This window comes from Staurois parvus, unplaced genomic scaffold (assembly GCF_062004578.1).
Source record: "Staurois parvus isolate SC_StPar_1 unplaced genomic scaffold, SC_StPar_1.0 ptg000279l, whole genome shotgun sequence".
Classification (NCBI taxonomy): Eukaryota; Metazoa; Chordata; class Amphibia; order Anura; family Ranidae; genus Staurois; species Staurois parvus.
This window is the reverse complement of record NW_028318075.1, coordinates 401,540-421,900: the sequence shown is the minus strand read 5'-3', so window position 1 is coordinate 421,900 and position 20,361 is coordinate 401,540.

Genomic DNA, 20,361 nt, shown 5'->3' with positions numbered 1-20,361 from the left:
TTTTTTATACTAGTAATGTTGGCGATCAGCAACATATAGCGGGACTACGGCGGGCATTCTGACACTGAGGGGAACTGACTAACTGTCACTGACATCCCAGTGACACTAATACAGTGATCAGTGCTAATAAAAAGCACTGGCACTGTACTAATGACACTGGGCAGGAAAGAGTTAACATCTGGGGCAATTAAAGAGTTAACTGTGTGCTGTTTTACTAGGGAAACATGCTACTTTGTATTTCACTGCCATGCAGAGAAATACAAAGCAGCACGTCCTTGCTGGCAGGAGAGAGACCTGTGTTGTTTACACACAGGTCTCACCCGTCAGTTTATTCCGACGATCGCTGGGTGCCGGCAGGGAATCTCCGGCCGGGACTTGGAGACTAACATCCTAAGCCTCCAATGGCAGCGCGAGTAGGGTGGTGCGTGTGCGTCCCCTACCCGGAAATGCAAATTGTGTATATATACGTGGTTTTGTGCAGCCCTGCCTCCCTGTAGCAGTAGTTCTATTATAGGGCGGCAGGGAAGTGGTTAATCTAGTAATGCAACCACTTGCCCTCCAGAGGAGTTACCTTATGACCAGGCCAATTTTTGCTATGCGGCTCTGCGCTAGTTTAACTGACAATTGCACAATCATGCAGCTTTGTACCCAAACAAAATGTATATCTTATTTTTTCACACAGATAGAACTTTCTTTTGGTGGTATTTTATCATCTCTGTTTTTTTATCACATAAAAGAAAAAAGGCCAACATTTAAAAAAAAAAAAAAAAATTTTTTAATATGAAACAAAATGTGAATCAAATCTCTCAAAGTTTGGACAAAATGTATTCTGCTACGTCTTTGCTAAAAAAAAAAAAAAAAAAAAATCAGTAAGTGTAAATTGATCAGTTTGAGTCAAAGTTATAGCGTTTACAAACTCTGGGATGTATAGGGGATTTTTCTTTTTTATACTAGTAACGACGGTGATTAGCAACTTATAACGGGACTGCGATAGTGCGGCGGCCAGTCTGACACTAACTCAAATTTCCACTCGCCAGCTCGCATTAGACGAGTGGAAATAAAGTGAGGGCGAGCAGCCCTGGGGGTGTGTGAGAGGGGCTGCGGTGGGCGCAAGTGACAAGCGATCTCCTGTATGGCTTTCAATGAAGCAACTGAAAGCAGTGGGAGGGAGAGGAGGAGAAGCGAATTCCAGGTGCTTCATTGAAAGACATACAGGAGATCGCTGCTTGTCACTGTCCCGACTGCTGCATTGATCATCCCTGATGGTTCCATTTCTTTCCTGCCTCCCGCTGTGTGGTCCTCAGTGCCCAACTTCTCCCCCCATCCTCTGCACCAATAGGAGAAAAGGGGAGAGAGGCTGTATCTGATCTGCCTCCCCCTGTGCCCGCTAACACTCCAGTCCGTGTATCTTCTCAGAAGAGGATGTGTGAGTGGAAAATTGTAAACAGAGCAGACAACAGCTCTGATGCTTTTGACTGAGAATGTGAGTCCGACCTCCCTTTCTTCCACCCACCCCTCCCTTCCTTCCACCCCTTGCTCCCTTTCACCCAACCCTCCCTTCCTTCCACCCTTCCCTTCCGTCTATCCCTCCCTTCCACCCCTCCCTTACTCCTTCTCTTCCTTCTACCCCTCTCTAACTCCCTCCCTTCTTTCCACTCCACCCTTCCTTCCCACCTCTCCTTCCCTCCCTCCCTTCCACCCCTCCCTTCCTTCTTTTCACTGCTCCCTCCCTTCTTTCCACCCCTCCCCCCCCCCTTCCTTCCACCTTTCCCTCTCTCCATTTACAACTCTCTCCCCTTTTCCTTCCCACCTCTCCTTCCCTCCCTCCCTTCCACCCCTCCCTTCCTTCTTTTCACTGCTCCCTCCCTTCTTTCCACCCCTCCCCCCCCCTTCCTTCCACCTTTCCCTCTCTCCATTTACAACTCTCTCCCCTTCTTTCTACCCCTCCCTCCCCTTCATCTCTCCCTTCCTTCCACTCCTCCCTCCCTTTCTCCCTTCCTTCCATTTGCTTCCTTCCTTCCTTCTGCATAAAATATTTAACAGTGCAATCTCATGAGATAATTTATAAAGACACATTTAGGGGCAGAATTAAGGAATTTAGAAGGACACATTTAAGGGCGGAATTAAGGGCGGGGCAAGGGTTGGGTGGGGCAACTGGAGGTGAGTAACTCTAGTAGCTCAGGACTTGAAATTTTGAGCCCTGCACGAACTGACACTTTGTGGGAACTAACTAACTGCCACTGACATCATCAGTGCCATTATTACAGTGATCAGTGCTAATAATATGCACTGTCACTGTACTAATGACACTGGGCAGGAAGGGGTTAACATCTAGGGTGATCAAGGGGTTAAATATGTGCCTAACAAGTGTTTGTTTGTGTGTAATGTGTACTTGTACTGGGTATCTAGTTGTTTTAATTACCTGCTTAGCAGGGAATGAAAAAACAACTCAATTCCCTTTCAGTGAACACATTTCTGTGCTGTTTACACTCACAGGACTGTGTTCCTTGAGAATCAGGGTCGATCGCCAGCAGTCAGATGAAACACAGCACAGCGGGCGTGCGCCTCCTACCCAGAAATGCATAATCACATATGTATATATGTATATGTATACACTATATTGCCAAAAGTAGTATTGGGACGCCTACCTTTACATGCAGATGAACTTTAATGGCATCCCAGTCTTAGTCCATAAGGTTCAATATTGAGTTGGCCCACCCTTTGCAGCTATAACAGCTTCAACTCTTCTGGGAAGGCTGTCCACAAGGTTTAGGAGTGTGTCTATGGGAATGTTTGACCATTCTTCCAGAAGCGCATTTGTGAGGTCAGCAACTGATGTTGGAGGAGAAGGCCTGGCTCACAGTCTCCGCTCTAATTCATCCCAAAGGTGTTCTATCTGTTTGAGGTCAGGACTCTGTGCAGGCCAATCAAGTTCCTCCACCCCAAACTGTTCCCACAAACTTGGGAGCATGAAATTGTCCAAAATGTTTTGGTATGCTGACACCTTAAGAGTTCCCTTCACTGGAACTAAGGGGCCAATCCCAACCCATGAAAAACTACCCCACACCATAATCCCCCCTCCACCAAAGTTTACACTTGGTAAAATGCAGTCAGGAAAGTCTCCTGGCAAATGCCATACCCAGACATGTCCATTGGATTGCCAGAAAGAGAAACGTGATTTGCCACTCCAGAGAACACGACTTCACTGCTCTAGAGTCCAGTGGTGGTGTGCTTTACACCTCTACATCTGACGCTTTGCATTGCACTTGGTGATGTAAGGGTTGAATGCAGCTGCTCCGCCATGGAAATCTATTCCATGAAGCTCTCTACACACTGTTGTGCTAATCTAAAGGCCACACAAAGTTTGGAGGTCTTTAGCTATTGACTCTGCAGACAGTTGGCGACTTCTGCGCACTGTGCGCTTCAGCATGCGCCTACCACTTTGTGGCTGAGTTGCTGCTGTTGTTCCCAGTTGCTTCTACTTTGCTATAATACCACTAACAGTTGACCATTGAAGATTTAGTAGCAAGGAAATTTCACGGATGGACTTATTGCACAGGTGACAACCTATCACGGTACCACGCTTAAATTCACTGAGCTCCTGAGAGTGACCCATTCTTTCACAAATGTTTGTAGAAGCAGTGTGCATGCCTCGTTGCTTGATTTTATACACCTGTGGCCATGGAGGTGATTGGAGCACCTGAATCCATGGATTTGGAGGGCTGGCCCAATGTTTTTGGCAATATAGTGTGTATATTTATTTATATATATGTGATTCTGCGCAGAGTGGCTGCCCTAAAGCTACAAGAGCTGGGCGACATATGATTAAAACAGAACTAATGGCAGAACTTTTGAACATATTTAAATAGTAAGGGATAAATATAACCTCTTTAAGAATTTTTTTTTGCCATCTACAGTATGTCCCATTGGGGAGAATTCTCTTCACTTCCTATCCCATAGCTAAAACAGGAAATGAGAGGAAATCCCTCCATAGTGATAGAATCACTACTAACTAGTATTCCAATGGGATGTTTCATCTCTTTTTCTATTCTGATGATGACCAACAACATGGGATTTGTTTTCACTCTACCACCTGGTGATAATGGTAAATAGAACAAATAGAGTGGGTATCTCCCTAACGTTCCTACATCCCTACAGTAGAGCTGATAGGAATAGATATTTTTACATTATTACAGTGGGACAATATAAGTATTTATGTGTCATACATATAGGATTCCTCTAGAAGCTGGAAATCACTATAAGCCCTGGTTAACACCGAATACAATTTGGTTCCATTTAAAGCGTGACTTCAAAGTAGCGCTGATATAGACACAGGTGCAGTTTCAGTGCCATTTACCTTATAGTCTATGAGAGTTAAATCAAATTGTGCTACTCAAAATCGCACTTATTAAGACAGTGCCATAGAAATACATTAGATGTGACTTCAGGTACGATTTATAAATCGCATGTCACACCTAAAGTTGCAGCAGTGTGAACCAGGGCTAATACACACCAGCTAATGGGCTACAATCGGTGCCTGCAGCCTGAATGCGCTTGTTACTGGGTCGAGTTAATTACGCAACTAACCCTCTACTGCCACCACCACTTTTGTCGGAGACTGGGAAACTCCCGTTATCAAATATACACTATAATGATTGAAATATTGATCTATACAACACAGTCTGCAGGCCTGTTATACAGAGATTATAACAAACAATAGAGTCTCTTCAAAGGCAGGAATTCGTGAATTGCAAGTAAGCGCTTAGAAACAGTTCAACACTTTCAGAAAGAGAGGTTTATTACTAAAAGAGTCAAACAGGTGCAACAAAATATTTACAAAAAGATGTAACTAAGATATATATTTATATATAGATAAAGACCCACAACACAGCAAAGAGATAATAGGAAGGAAGTTAAAGGGTTAAGTTACTTGCCAATACGCCTTGGTTTGTAAGCAGATCCAAGTTGCAGAGCGGAGAGGGTCTTTGATCTCCTGCTGTTACGATGTTAAGATCAGGAGATGTCTTTTGCTTAGCTTTTAGGCTTGCCAGCCTGTCTTTTGAAAAATCCCCCTGCAAGGGGGGTGGCTGTGAATACTGGCCACTATGCTGTTTTGGGAGGGGTCAGTCGGGGAACTCTGAATTAGAACCAACATCTGACATGAAACATAGGGGAAAAAACCTGACTTGAGGAATGTTCATTTCATTCTGTCATCTTTAACTGTTAGATTTTGTGAGGTTACAATCTTTTTTTTTAATTCCGGGGAGAAGCTGCCTTATCTGTTTTATGATGGGTGAGCCTACACAGTTCTGGGGTCAGTGCTTCCCAATGCTCTGATGAGCTGGCCTTATCATGACTTAGGTGAGGAAGGCTACACTTTCGCAGACTGCTCGGCACCGGACTAAGGATGCCTTAACCTGTGGTTGACCCACACCATCTGTCACTGTGCCTCTCAGGAAGGGAGGGGGTAGGGAATGAAGGATTGAGGAATACTCTAATAATAAAGAAAAAAAAGGGGAACTCCGCGTCCAACTCTGATGAGCAAGTTTGCTACACAGGTATTCGCTCCAAGTGTGATTATATGTGCGCAGCATTCACCTGTCATTGATTTATACAGGGTTCCTATCCACAACTGATCACAAACACCTGCCACAGCAGAAATACACTGAATACACTGACCCCCCTGTGCATGAACCGAAAGGGTGATAGGATAGCAGAGGGCTGTTTTGGGTGGCAAAGTTTGTATACCTACAGAGTCCAGTGATGCAGACAAGGATTTTTGACTGAACGCCAACTTTACTGTATTGTTCACTTGTTCCAGTCAATGACTTGTAGCGCGCCATCGAAAGAGCCACTGATGAACTTTGTCCTATTCTCCCTATTAGAGCACTCACAGTCAGGCATGCAGCATTCATTCATGTTTGTCTCCACCTAAAATTAGGTGCAGTCTTGACAGGTCCTGCATGGCTTTAAACTTCCCAAATGACATTTTATTTTTGTTATCACTTATCTAGAACAGATCAGTAAGCCTTGACATTATTTCAATGTTGTGTTCACAACGCCCAGACAAAAACAGCATCCAGTGTACACTGTTCAGTAAGTCTGAGGATTAATCTTTTAGAAGAAACATTGCACAGAATCAAAGTGATCCATAGCAAAGCTTTAGTAAGCAGGGCACTTAGTTCTTGTTACCTGTAATAATTTGTGTCACTTCACACTTATTGTGCTCCAGTAATAACAAAGCGACAACAATACTAACAGAAATGGGGTTGAACAATAGTGGATTATCCAAATATTTTCCCCACTACCTCCCTTCCCACTTGTTATTTTTACCTGTGCATTAATGGCTAAATATGCTTACTGTTTATCTAACATTAAAATAACTTTCATTTGCTTTTATGAACAAATGAAGGAAAATAGTAGTGACACCATCTAGTTCAGTCTTTCTCAACCTTTTCAACACAGAGGAACCCTTGATATAATCATTTCCAGTCTCAGCGAACCCCACTAAAAATTACTATATCTACATCTCATGATACATTAGTGTGATGGTCAGTGGGAAGAATGTTCCTTACACTTGTAGTCATTGGGAAGAATTGCCCCCTTATAGATAGCTAAAAAGATCAATGGTGTTAATGGGAACTTATGTGAGAGGCACTGTTAGGAATGGACTGGCCAGCAATGGTGGGACTCACCTGCCTTTTGATCTGCAGTACCAGGGCTGGCCAGCGGGTGCTCCCAGCAATCAGAGACTCAACCTTTCAGCCAGCTAACACCTGGAACTGATGATGCTGGGGTATTTAAGGGATGGCCAGACCCACAGACTCTGCCTTGGTGTTGTGTTTGTCCTGGGCCCTGTATCTGTCCTGCATCCTGTTTCTGTCCTGCATCCTGTTTCTGTTCCTCTGCCTGACCCTCTGTACTACGCTGCTTGTTACCTGTTTTGATCCCTGGCTTGTGACCCTGACCATCCCTCTGCCTGACCCTCTGTACTACGCTGCTTGCTACCTGCTGAACCTGGCCTGTGACCCTGACCATTCTCTGCTTGCTCCCCCTGTACCTACCTGCCCAATTGATATTGACCCGGCCTGCCTGACGACGCTTGCTTGTATGTACTGTTATCTGTGGGTGGTTTGGTTTGGTTTGTTTGCACTGTATTATGTTTAGTATTGCACTGCGTTTATGTTTGTATGGTTAGTGTTAATAAATTGTATTGTTTATCACATATCTGAAGTCTGCGTTTCCCTGCATCAGTCACACACCTCTGGTCATACCTGGGAGCCCTGACATTACACCAAGGCCAATCCTGACCAGAAGTGGCTGCACAGGGAAGCCATCTTGGCTTGTTGATGGGAAGGATGGATCTTGATGAGGTTGAATATTTATATCTGCTAGTGTTTGATGACAGGGAGTATGCTTATCAGACTCTGAAGGAGTATACCCGGGATGAACTGCTAGAATGTATACGGCTCGCTCATGTTCTAGTAGATCAGGGCACAGAGTTCTCTGAGGTGCAGCCTTTGATTGAGGTTTGTGCTGAGTTGGTTTCATCTGGTTCCCCCGAATGCAGGGATGAATTTTTGCCACCATTTAGTGCAGACCAGGTAGAGTCCCTGGTGTGGTTATTAGAGGATGATGTGGGTTACTTTCTGGAGCGTTATTCCACATGTTCACCACAGACACTAAGAGATTGTATAAACGCAGTGCAGTCATTGACCAGACAGGCTTTGTGTAAGCTCAGCTTTGTTCAACCCATACTGCAGACATGGACAGATTTGTTGCACCCAGCCTCAGTCAGCTTACAAAGACCCAGTCCTGCTTCTAATCTATTTCCTCAAAACTCTATTCCTGCATTCCCAACAGCTCCTCCTGCCCTGCTATCTACCGCATGTCAGTACCCTGTTCCCACTCGCTGCACCTATCCTGCCTTTAACCCTGTAAAAGAGCCCTCTGTAGCAACCGCTCCCTCTCCTGTTCCATCCTCCAGTTCTTCTCTGTCTCCAGCTGCTCCATTCGTTTGCAGACCTGCGTTTACTTGCAGTGCTCCAGTAGTTAAAACCAGAAAAAAGCGAAAATTCTTTCCAACCAATACCATCCTGCCAGTATCCAAACCGGTGAGCCTGCCTTCCGTGGTTCAGCCTGAAGCCTCTACTCATCCTGAAGCCTCTACTCAGCCTGAAGCCTCTACTCAGCCTGAAGCCTCTACTCAGCCTGAAGCCTCTACTCAGCCTGATGCCTCTCTTCAGCCTGATGCCGGTACGCAGCCTGATGCCTCTCTTCAGCATGATGCCTGTATGCAGCCTGATGCCTCTCTTCAGCCTGATGCCTCTACTCGGCCTGATGCCTCTACTCGGCCTGAAGCCTCTACTCGGCCTGATGCCTCTACTCGGCCTGAAGCCTCTACTCGGCCTGATGCCTCTACTCGGCCTGAAGCCTCTACTCGGCCTGATGCCTCTACTCGGCCTGAAGCCTCTACTCGGCCTGATGCCTCTACTCGGCCTGAAGCCTCTACTCGGCCTGAAGCCTCTACTCGGCCTGAAGCCTCTACTCGGCCTGATGCCTCTACTCGGCCTGAAGCCTCTACTCGGCCTGAAGCCTCTACTCGGCCTGAAGCCTCTACTCGGCCTGATGCCTCTACTCGGCCTGATGCCTCTACTCGGCATGATGAACTGATCCAGCCTGACGATCCTATTAGGCCAGTTGACTCGATGCCCGCTGTTGATCCAGATGATCCGGTACCTGATCCGGTGCCCGCTGTTGAGCCAAATGACCTGATACCTGGTGACCCGATGCCCGCTGTCGAGCCAGACAATCCGGTACCTGATGACCCGGTGCTCACTGTCGTGCCTGTTGACTCGGAGCCCACTGCCTTGCCAGATGACGCGGTGCCCGCTGTCAAGCCAAATGACCTGATGCCTGGTGACCCAGTGCCCGCTGTCCAGCCAGACGATCCAATGTCTGACCCAGTGCCCGCGGTCATACCAGTTGACTCGGCGCCCACTGCCTTGCCAGATGACGCGGTGCCCGCTGTCAAGCCAAATGACCTGATGCCTGGTGACCCAGTGCCCGCTGTCCAGCCAGACGATCCAATGTCTGACCCAGTGCCAGCGGTCATCCCAGTTGACTCGGAGCCCACGGTTGTGCCTGGTGACTCGGTGCCCGCCGCCCCGCCTGGGGGCCTGAGACCTGTCGTTCCGCCTGGGGGTCCGGCGCCCGCCACTCCGCCTGAGGGTCCGAGACCTGTCGCTCCACCTGGGGGTCCGGCGCCCGCCGCTCCGCCTGAGGGCCCGAGACCTGTCGCTCCATCTGGGGGTCCGGCGCCCGCCGCTCCGCCTGAGGGCCCGAGACCTGTCGCTCCTCCTGGGGGTCCGGCGCCCGCCGCTCCGCCTGAGGGCCCGAGACCTGTCGCTCGGCCTGGGGGTCCGGCGCCCGCCGCTCCGCCTGAGGGCCCGAGACCTGTCGCTCCATCTGGGGGTCCGGCGCCCGCCGCTCCGCCTGAGGGCCCGAGACCTGTCGCTCCGCCTGGGGGTCCGGCGCCCGCCGCTCCGCCTGGGGGCCCGATGCCCGTCGCCCCGCCTGGGGGCCCGATGCCTGTCGCCCCGCCTGGGGGCCCGATGCCTGTCGCCCCGCCTGGGGGCCCGATGCCTGTCGCCCCGCCTGGGGGCCCGATGCCTGTCGCCCCGCCTGGGGGCCCGATGCCTGTCGCCCCGCCTGGGGGCCCGATGCCTGTCGCCCCGCCTGGGGGCCCGACGCCTGCCGCTCCGCCCGGGGGCCCGGTGCCTGCCGCTCCGCCCGGGGGCCCGGTGCCTGCCGCTCCGCCCGGGGGCCCGGTGCCTGCCGCTCCGCCCGGGGGCCCGGTGCCTGCCGCTCCGCCCGGGGGCCCGGTGCCTGCTGCTCCGCCCGGGGGCCCGGGGCCCGGCGCTCCGCCTGAGGGCCCGAGACCTGTCGCTCCGCCTGGGGGTCCGGCGCCCGCCGCTCCGCCTGAGGGCCCGGTGCACGTCGCCCCGCCTGGGGGCCCGGTGCCTGCCGCTCCGCCCGGGGGCCCGGTGCCTGCCGCCCCGCCCGGGGGCCCGGTGCCTGCCGCCCCGCCCGGGGGCCCGGTGCCTGCCGCCCCGCCCGGGGGCCCGGTCACCCCGCCCGGGGGCCCGGTGCCTGCTGCTCCGCCCGGGGGCCCGGTCGCGCCGCCCGGGGGCCCGGTCGCGCCGCCCGGGGGCCCGGTGCCTGCTGCTCCGCCCGGGGGCCCGATGCATGTCGCCCCGCCCGGGGGCCCGGTGCCTGCTGCTCCGCCCGGGGGCCCGGTGCCTGCTGCTTCGCCTGGTAAACCGATGTGCCTCTGCCCGGAGTCCTGCCCGATGTGCCTCTGCCCGGTGTGCCTCTGCCCGATGTGCCTCTGCCCGGTGTGCCTCTGCCCGGTGTGCCTCTGCCCGGTGTGCCTCTGCCCGGTGTGCCTCTGCTCGGAGTCCTGCCCGATGTGCCTCTGCCCGGAGTCCTGCCCGATGTGCCTCTGCCTGATGTGCCTCTGCCCGGTGTGCCTCTGCTCGATGTGCCGCTGCCCGGAGTCCAGCCCGGTGTGCCGCTGCCCGGAGTCCTGCCCGGTGTGCCAGTCTTTGATATCCCGCCAGTTACCAGACCCGGGCGGTGGAACATTTTGCCCAGCTAGGACTGTTTGGAGCGTCCTGAGGCCGCTCCTTGGGGGGGGGTACTGTTAGGAATGGACTGGCCAGCAATGGTGGGACTCACCTGCCTTTTGATCTGCAGTACCAGGGCTGGCCAGCGGGTGCTCCCAGCAATCAGAGACTCAACCTTTCAGCCAGCTAACACCTGGAACTGATGATGCTGGGGTATTTAAGGGATGGCCAGACCCACAGACTCTGCCTTGGTGTTGTGTTTGTCCTGGGCCCTGTATCTGTCCTGCATCCTGTTTCTGTCCCTCTGCCTGACCCTCTGTACTACGCTGCTTGTTACCTGTTTTGATCCCTGGCTTGTGACCCTGACCATCCCTCTGCCTGACCCTCTGTACTACGCTGCTTGCTACCTGCTGAACCTGGCCTGTGACCCTGACCATTCTCTGCTTGCTCCCCCTGTACCTACCTGCCCAATTGATATTGACCCGGCCTGCCTGACGACGCTTGCTTGTATGTACTGTTATCTGTGGGTGGTTTGGTTTGGTTTGTTTGCACTGTATTATGTTTAGTATTGCACTGCGTTTATGTTTGTATGGTTAGTGTTAATAAATTGTATTGTTTATCACATATCTGAAGTCTGCGTTTCCCTGCATCAGTCACACACCTCTGGTCATACCTGGGAGCCCTGACAGGCAGAAAGTTCTTATTACTCAAGGAACCCCTTAGCACCCTCTGAAGGAACCCTAGGGTTCCATGCAGGGCTGCTGTTAGAAACCATGGGGCCCCATGCACCCAACCCGATAGCCCCCCCCAAAAAAAGTTTACTATGCTTCAGTTATGAGTTAACACAGCAAGTGATTGGTACCAATCACTCATTGCATTCATTCAGGAATGAAAAAGGCTGGTAAGTGTGACCCTTCTCCCACTCTCCACCCTGAAGGATCCTATTGTGTGCTTACAGCTGTTGGTGGGAAGGAGAGAAGGGAAGCTGGAAGCAGTACTGGTGTTGAGGCACACAGGGGGGCCCTGGGCAGCAGGGGGAAATGTATGGTGCACAGGGAGGGTGATGGGTGCAGCGGAGGGGGGCGGGCAATTAATGGAACAGATCCTATGTATGGCTTTCTCTGCAGCAGCTGAAAGCCAGTGGAAGGGAGAGATGAAGAAGCCAGCCCACATTTAGTTCACCCAGCTGCCTGGCCCCCCCTGCTGGCTTGAGCCCCGTACAGGAGGACTGGTGGTACCTGCTTATCCACTGCCCTGGTTCCATGGAACCTTGGTTGAGAAACCCTGATCTAGTTTAAAGCGGCTCTTCACCCTAGAAACAAAAATTTAAAAGTTAGCAGCTAGAAATACTGTAGCTGCTGACTTTTAATGATAGGACACTTCTCTGTCCAGGGATCCAGCACAATCCTCACCCGAGCCAACTCTTCACACGGTATTCGGGTCCCCGGTGCCGGTGTGTTTATTTTGGAAAGCCCGGGTGTGACAGCTTGCAGCTTCACATCATACTTCTCACTGTGCATGCGTGAGCTATGCTACTCTTTGTTAATAGTTCCGCAGCCTTCTGCAACATGTCACAGAGGGATGGGGGAGGCTGAACTTCTGCTCAGAAATTCTGAAGGGCCCTCTGCAAACTGGAATATACCTTCTCAAGCAGACTTTGCAATAAATAGGGATATTTGGTTCACACTTATTGCAATACATGTTTAAGCTGGCCAACTGCGTCAAAGTATTCCCTCTATGGCCAGTCCTACTCTGCTCTGCCTACGCAAATGCTACTGTGGACAGCCCCAAAGAGTGGGAAGACAGAGTCTGGCTGCGTTGACCATATGCATGGCTAAAGATTTGAAGTATTGTCCCCTGGGAAGGGAGGAATGATGGAGAAGAAACTGAGCTAGAGACAGAGCTAGGGGCAAGGTGGTCACAGACACTACAAGCCTGTGGACCTCCTGCCAGAATGGTTGGATGCATGGACAGGACCACCAAATGTGGAGAAAGGACCCATCTGATGCCCCACATCTCCAACAGTTGCTGGGGAAGGATGGGTTGAAATTAGAGATTCTCGATGGGGTTCGGGAACCATCTCAAAGCCAATTTATAGCCGTTTTCCTGAGTCGAGACATTGAGGGATCATTTATGGGTATACATGAATATTAGGTCCCAGTCGGAATCCGACAGACTGTCTTCCAGGTCTCTGTTCCATGCACGGCAGGAGGGTAAAGAGTTGTAAGCCCTGCTCTCAACGAGGAGGGGGTCAATCTCTGAGATCAAATGGCTAAACTCCATTTACCTATTTCTTTAAACTTACATTGGGCCAGCTTGGTTACAGATAATTATCATTGTGTCATATCTGGAGGGTTGCTGGGGATGCTGAAATTTCCTGTAGCAGTCTGTGTTACAAACTTTAAGCTCTGTCCCATTCCAGGTGCTGCTGGAGTGACTTTCTGGTACCACTGCCATTCAGTAAACATTTTTTATTAATGAATACATGGTGTTCTCTGATTTGAAGCAGTAGAGAGAAGAGGCAGATGATGTCAGATCACCACCTCATCCAATCAGAGAATGCCTTGTATTTAAAGGGGAATTTTAGTCAGGAAAGTTAAGAGCCGATAGATCACATCTGCCTGGCCCCCTTTGCAGACATCGCTATATAAAATATTAAAAATAAGAACCCATACTGTTTAAAATACAGTAATACACTGTCTCACCCTGCTCTGCACATGCTCAGTTGCTCTCTATTTTTCCGCACTGTGCCAAAAATGAGAGTCAGTAGAGGGTTATCTTCTGATAGCCTAAAGATGTCCTGGATGTCCTGGATACCATTGTCACCAAGACAGAAAGTAAAGGAAGGTTCAAAATTTCAGAGTTGTCATGGGAGCAAGTAGTGAGGGGAAGTTTTCCAATGGGGACAAATGTTCTGGTGACAACTGTCTAACATGAGAATTACCCCCAAGGAGATTTCATTTCCTGTTACATCTCGGTGAGAAAACAAATGGAAATCTTCTGGGCAGGACACAGCAAAGGGTAACCTGATAGGGGTTTTAATGATATCTAAACAAAAATGTAATCAAAATGTTAAAAATTCAACTTTGGCAATTTGATTGTTCTACACTTATCACATGATTGCCACAAAGTATCTAATGAAAGGACATCATTGTGCGAATATAGTTTCCTGATGTTACTTTTTGGCTTGTTAACACACATACCATGGACACTCTACACAATTCAAATACACTTTGATATGCTCCAAATCTCTCCCTTAGAACAAGTGTCCATACACATATAAATCACATTATACTGAATAAAAAATAACTAGTTAAAGCTGTCCAGTCTTATACAGCACAGCTTGTAATATGATGCAGAGCACTATGGCATGGTAATGTTAATCAGAATTCCTCCATGATAGAATCTCTCCTGTGGTTTTGTATTGCCCCGAGAGCTTATATGCATGAAATATAATTTACTCCATCAAAAGATTTCTTTTGTTCCGTCGTGTCATCTCTCTTGCTACAAAAAATGTATCTTTAGAAGTCTATATCTGCCTACACTCATATCGTTTATGCCACCAAGTCCATGTATCTTTATGAACATGGACTTCAAACAACTGACCTGCTGCCCAGAGAATTGAAACTTTGCATCTAGAGTCTCTCTGTCTGATGTCACTGAATATGTAGGGAGCCAACATGAGTCTAAGGCTCCTTTCACACAGGTGTTCCGTTCAGGTCTGTCTGCTAGTTTTTCAGGCAGACCTGATCATAAAACTCCATTCAGCTCTATGGCCATGTGTCTGTTTACATCCACCTACCTCCAAGTCTGGAAAAAATGGAAAAAGACTGCATCCTTTTCTGGACCTAAATGTGATGGATCATAGGTAGCCTGATGGACAAAAGTCCTTTTAAATCTTGCCACCCATTGAGTCGTCACTGGTCCGCCACACTCCACTGTCAAAATGCAGTCACAATCTGAACAGGCTCAAATGTCACAAAACTGATGTCAATCCTGTTCAGCTCTGATTCAGAATGGGATCAGTTCACAGATCACCTGTTGAACAGAGTACAGCTCCCTGTGTGAAAGGATCCTTATTGGCTGGTTGTTAGGCACCAAGGTACTGTAGAGCCTGCTCCAGTCTTCTGGATCAGTGAACATCACTCATTTTGCCTTATGTACATGGGCAAGTGGGCATGGGCAGGTACAAAAAATGTCCTGGCACAAATTATGCATGGACCCTTGTTGTTAAAGGATGCCAAATTTGCATCACCGTTTGCCAGATGAGCTTCAACATTTTTTCAAACATATTTCAAAGAGAGGTGGTAGGAAATAAGCACACCTCTAGCATGTTATTATTACTATACATTATTAAATTAAATAAATAAAAAAAAATAGTAAAATATACAGCTCACAAGCAGGTGCCTAGATGCATAGGTGACTGCTCCAATTCCAACAACTCACAAACACCAACTAGTATTAATAATAAACATGCAGTTAACCACTTAAGGTGTTATTAAACCCAGGACCCTGCAATCACTATATCTGGTCTTCCACAGTACACAGAAGATGGAAATGCAAATATTATAGTAAATACAAACTGCTAAATATCTTTTCTCATCAGCAGTATATAGCAGTCTTGTGACTTCTATCAGTGTCCGGCCGAGCACTGATTAATCTTGTAGGAGGATTCTAATCTGACTGTCCTATGAGGCTGCGCGACCCCTGACCCTCTATCTGGACAGCATTGTGCTGATCACATGAACCCTCCCCCCAAAAAAAAACTGTAGCAATACACACCAAACAGAGCATGTGCAGATTTGCCACTGCTGCTCTGTACTATGGCAGATGGATTAGGGACAGTAAAAGAAGGGCAGGATCAGAGAAGACAGTATCAAACAGCCTTTTTACACAATGCGGAGAACCCCTTAGGTTCCACAGTGAGTATAACAAGTATGATTTACTGCATGCACAGACTGATTTTACTGTTGTGCGTTTAGTAACTTTAAAGAGGCATTCCGGCCCCCCTCCTAAAAATTAAAAGTCAGCAGCTACAAATACTGTAGCTGTTGACTTTTAATATTAGTGCACTTACCTGTCCAGAGATCCAGCGGTGTCCCCATCCCAAGCTGATTCTTCAATCGGCTGTCGGCTGATTCCACCATCTTGACTAAAGGAAATCGGCAGTGAAACCTTGCGGCTTCACAGCCGGTTTCCTATTGCACATGTATGAATCACACTGCGCTTTGTGAATGGGCCGCAGTTCTCTGGAACCTGTGAAATGTCCCAGAGGGCTGCGGGGGGAAGGAGGAGGGGGCGAAATTCCAACTCAGTTTGCTGCTGAGTTGCTCCTGGTGCACGACAATGCCCGGCCTCATGAGGAGAGAGTATGCAGGCAGTTCCTGGAGGATGAAGGAATTGATACCATTGAATGGCCCCCACGCTCAACTGACCTAAATCCAATAGAACACCTCTGGGATATCATATTTTGGTCCATCCGAAGCCGTCAGGTTGAACCTCAGACTGTCCAGGAGCTCAGTGATGCCCTGGTCCAGATCGGAGAGGAAATACCCCAGGACACCATCCGTCGTCTCATTAGGAGCCTCCCCTGACGTTGTCAGGCATGCATACAAGCACACAGTGGCCATACAAACTGCTGAGTACCATTTTGAGTGGCTGATATGAAATGTCAGCAAAATGGACTAGCCTGCTCCATCATTTTTTCACTTTGATTTTTGGGGTGTCTTTGAATTCAGTCCTCTGTAGGTTTACGTTTCTAACACATTACCCAATCCATATCAGTAGAGATATCCAGCATGATATTTTTCCCCATTGAGATCTGATGTGTTTTCAAAATGTTCCTTAATTTTTTTGGAGCAGTATATTTGAAAATTGATCAATTCTGATGTACTGATGGCCGATCTCATTTCTTGAGGCCCCTAAAATGCCAGGACAGTACAAATTCCCTCCAAATGACCCCTTTTTGGAAATAGACAGTCTGAGGTATTTAGTAAGAGGTATGGCGAGCTTTTTGAAGTTGTAATTTTTTGTCACAATTTTTTGGAAAATGTAGAGATTAAATAAAAGGTTTTTTTTCACAATTTCTCTCTTTTACATACTGTCACCACTGCAGCACAGCATCATCATATGACTGATGTGGCATTGATCAGGGACACTGACTGGTGGCAGTATGCAAAAAAAACAAACATTTTAAATATTTTTTATTAGATTTTGTTACTTTTTTTCTTTGTTTCGCATCTTTTTTTTTCACATTTTTGCATACTTTCATTAGAGCAATTCAGAGTCACCATAATAACACTGTACTATGCTGGAGGGGTGATCAGGGATTTTTTTACAGTGAAAATTAATGTAACAGCAATGTTTTGAACTGTCATGAATGAGTTATATTCATAACAGCTGTGATTACTAGTGATCTGTGATGGTCATGTTACAGGTTGCTGTGATTTGCCCAGGACCCATGTGATAGCTGTGAGCCAATCACAGCATCACTGTAGAAAAGAAAGCACAGCTTTATAAATGATTCATTCATAACAGCTTTGTTGACATTGTGATCATATATTTTTACTTTAGACAAGCTTTCATGTAATTGTCCCTTTTTTTCTTTGTTTTATCCTGTGTATGTCTTGTGTTTTCCTTGTAAAGTGCTTTGAGAAGCTACCTTTAAATGTGCTATATAAAATAAAGTTTATTATTACTATTATTATCGTTAATAAAAATCTTGGACTGTTGCACACTCCTGTTGTCCTGTGTGCATGTGGATTTTCAACTCTTGTTTTTTTCCGTGTTTCCAAGAGGTATCTCCTTTTTGAGGAGCTGCTGAGGTAGAGCCCTTGTGCCCAGTAACCATTTTAGTGTCCTTAGAAAATCTAAAATTCAGCATCCTGTTTATTGCTGTATTTAGAAGTAAAAACTTGCCAGACATTTTATCACTTCCCTGCTGTATCTAAAACTAAAAAAAGAAAATGGGTGAAGTAATTTTTTTTAAATCTGATTGTCAATACACCCATTCTTGCCTCGAGTGTGGAAGCACTGACTAGGCTAGATACTGAGGAGCAGAAAAGAACTGTCAAAAGTCCTGCATAACAAGACTCTGCCAACATTTCATCCCCAGAGCCCATTCTCCATGGCATAGGAAGCATTTCCATACTGCTGACATCAACCTACTACTACCAGAGGAATACATCAGGTCCTGTACGATTCAGCTAAGCTGTGTATCTGAGAGGTTTCCACGGTGGTATTCGGGGCTATCCCAGGAGTGACGTCCACTAACCAGACCAGACCAATACCAAGAGGGGGAGAGTCCGTTATAAGCGGTGCAGCTCATCCATCCCATCCCATGAGGGGGACCTCTGGTTATTGATTATATGCGTACATAAAGATACACATCTGGTCAGTGCGTATTTTAACTATTCTATCACCTCGCCACCTGGAATGTACAGTCACCAATATCTCCTGTATCCATCACTTATCACAGACTGCCACCATTTTATACATTGGCTTCACTGGGATTATTCATTCAGCTTATCCTATGGATTGAAATCATTCATTTTATTTTATCTTTAGCGCTGCACTTTCTTTTACAGTATTTTATGAGGTTTTTCACTGAGTATTTTGTTTTATTCATTCTTGCATCATACACTGCTAAATGAAGTCTGCTGTCCCTTTAGGGGCTATCCCAGGAGTGACGTCCACTAACCAGACCAGACCAATACCAAGAGGGGGAGAGTCCATTATAAGCGGTGCAGCTCATCCATCCCATCCCATGAGGGGGACCTCTGGTTATTGATTATATGTGTACATAAAGATACACATCTGGTGAGTGCGTATTTTAACTATTCTATCACCTCGCCACCTGGAATGTACAGTCACCAATATCTCCTGTATCCATCACTTATCACAGACTGTCACCATTTTATACATTGGCTTCACTGGGATTATTCATTCAGTTTATCCTATGGATTGAAATCATTCATTTATTTTATTTTATCTTTAGCGCTGCACTTTCTTTTACAGTATTTTATGAGGTTTTTCACTGAGTATTTTGTTTTATTCATTCTTGCGTCATACACTGCTAAATGAAGTCCGCTATCCCTTTAGGAGTATCTTCCATGCAGCTTCAAGCACAGCTCCACACAGATCCAGAAGCAGTCTGCTACTGATATCGATGAGCGTTGAAGGATGTCTAATTTCATTCTTGGCTACAATATTTGATTTCAATCTTGGTCTGGACGTTTGTAGAGAGCAGCAGATAAGATCCTGGCTCTGTTACCTGGGTATCTGCACATTAATGTTAATGGGCGCTTTGCAGATGACAATTTGTAGCTCTGGCGGCTGGATCTAGTTTACTCTTAAGTAGCTGTGATGAGAGCTATGATGATCTTGATAAGGATTCTCCTCCTCGCAGACATTAATACAGAAAGAGACAAGAATGAAAGGGGATAGATGAATGAGGCTGAAAGAAAGGGCAGCTATTTACACTGAAAAGGACACACAAAGGATTTATCAGAGCCTGCCTGTGAAAATCTGGGTCACAAGTTGGAATGAAATGTAAAGCAGCTGGGTCAGGACATTTTAACCTCCTTCTAGTTTTGCTTTTTTAACTACTTTTGTTTGTATTTTTTCTTTCAGCATTAGGTGGACTTAGCGGACCATTGGCCTTGGATTGTACTTGGGGGGGGCTGGGGGGGACAAGTTAAGCAGATGGAGGAAGCCTGTCTGAAAGAGAAGTAAGGTGAGTATTACACCTTAATCAAGGATTTGACGCTTGCTGTGTAAGGGAAGAGTTTAGGGTGGTGCGGAGTTGGGCTTTAACGTCCAACTGTAGATAATTATCAAACAATTTACACAAACTGAAGGTGCACAAAAACATACGTTTTTTAACATCTGATTTTTTGTTTTTCATTTAAAGTATAACCCAGTGGTGTACCTAGCATATCTGGCTACTGGGAACATCATTTTTTTGAGTTGCTACCAGATCAATAACAAAGAGGAAATCTTCTGATTTGGACACATAGGACATGGCACCTGATTAAGGCCGGCCATACATGGGTCAATTTCCAAATGATTTTTCGTTCGAAAATCGGACCTAAGAATAATCGGCTGATTTTCGCTCTGTTAGTGGGGCAATGGCACCGGCCGATTTTCGTGGTTCCTCCCCATTTCGTTTATTGGGCATGTTGGAAAATTTGTGGAAAACAAAATCATTGGTGGCTCCATCAGATTACAGAACAAACAATGTTTTCGATTTTCGAGCAGAAAATCGTTCGGAATTCGAACCATGTATGGCCTGCATAAGAGGGGTTTTCCCTCATATTGGAAATATATCCTCTAATTTCCTGTTGAGTCTACAGGACAGGACAGGAAGTGACTCCCCTAATAGGGTACAGATCTAAAGACTGACAGCAGATTTAACCATCCCCTACTCTCTTAAAAGTAAAAAAAAAAGTTCTGGCTTTAGATATACTTTGAAAGAGCAGTATAGCCAAAGCTCTTTTAGCTATACTTCTCCTGTAGATCACAAAAGTACAGTTCATTCTGCACTTCTGTGACCCAGTTTCAGTGGGTCCAGGCTCAGGAAAGATCCCGAGTTTACTCCATGCCCTTGCTCATCATGCACTTTTCCAACATGACAATGATCCAAAACACATCTAAGGTACCTGGAAGAAAGATGTTGGTGCTAGCACAGGAAATTTGTGGGTCACAAATGTGTATTTCAAATGTATACTTAGCT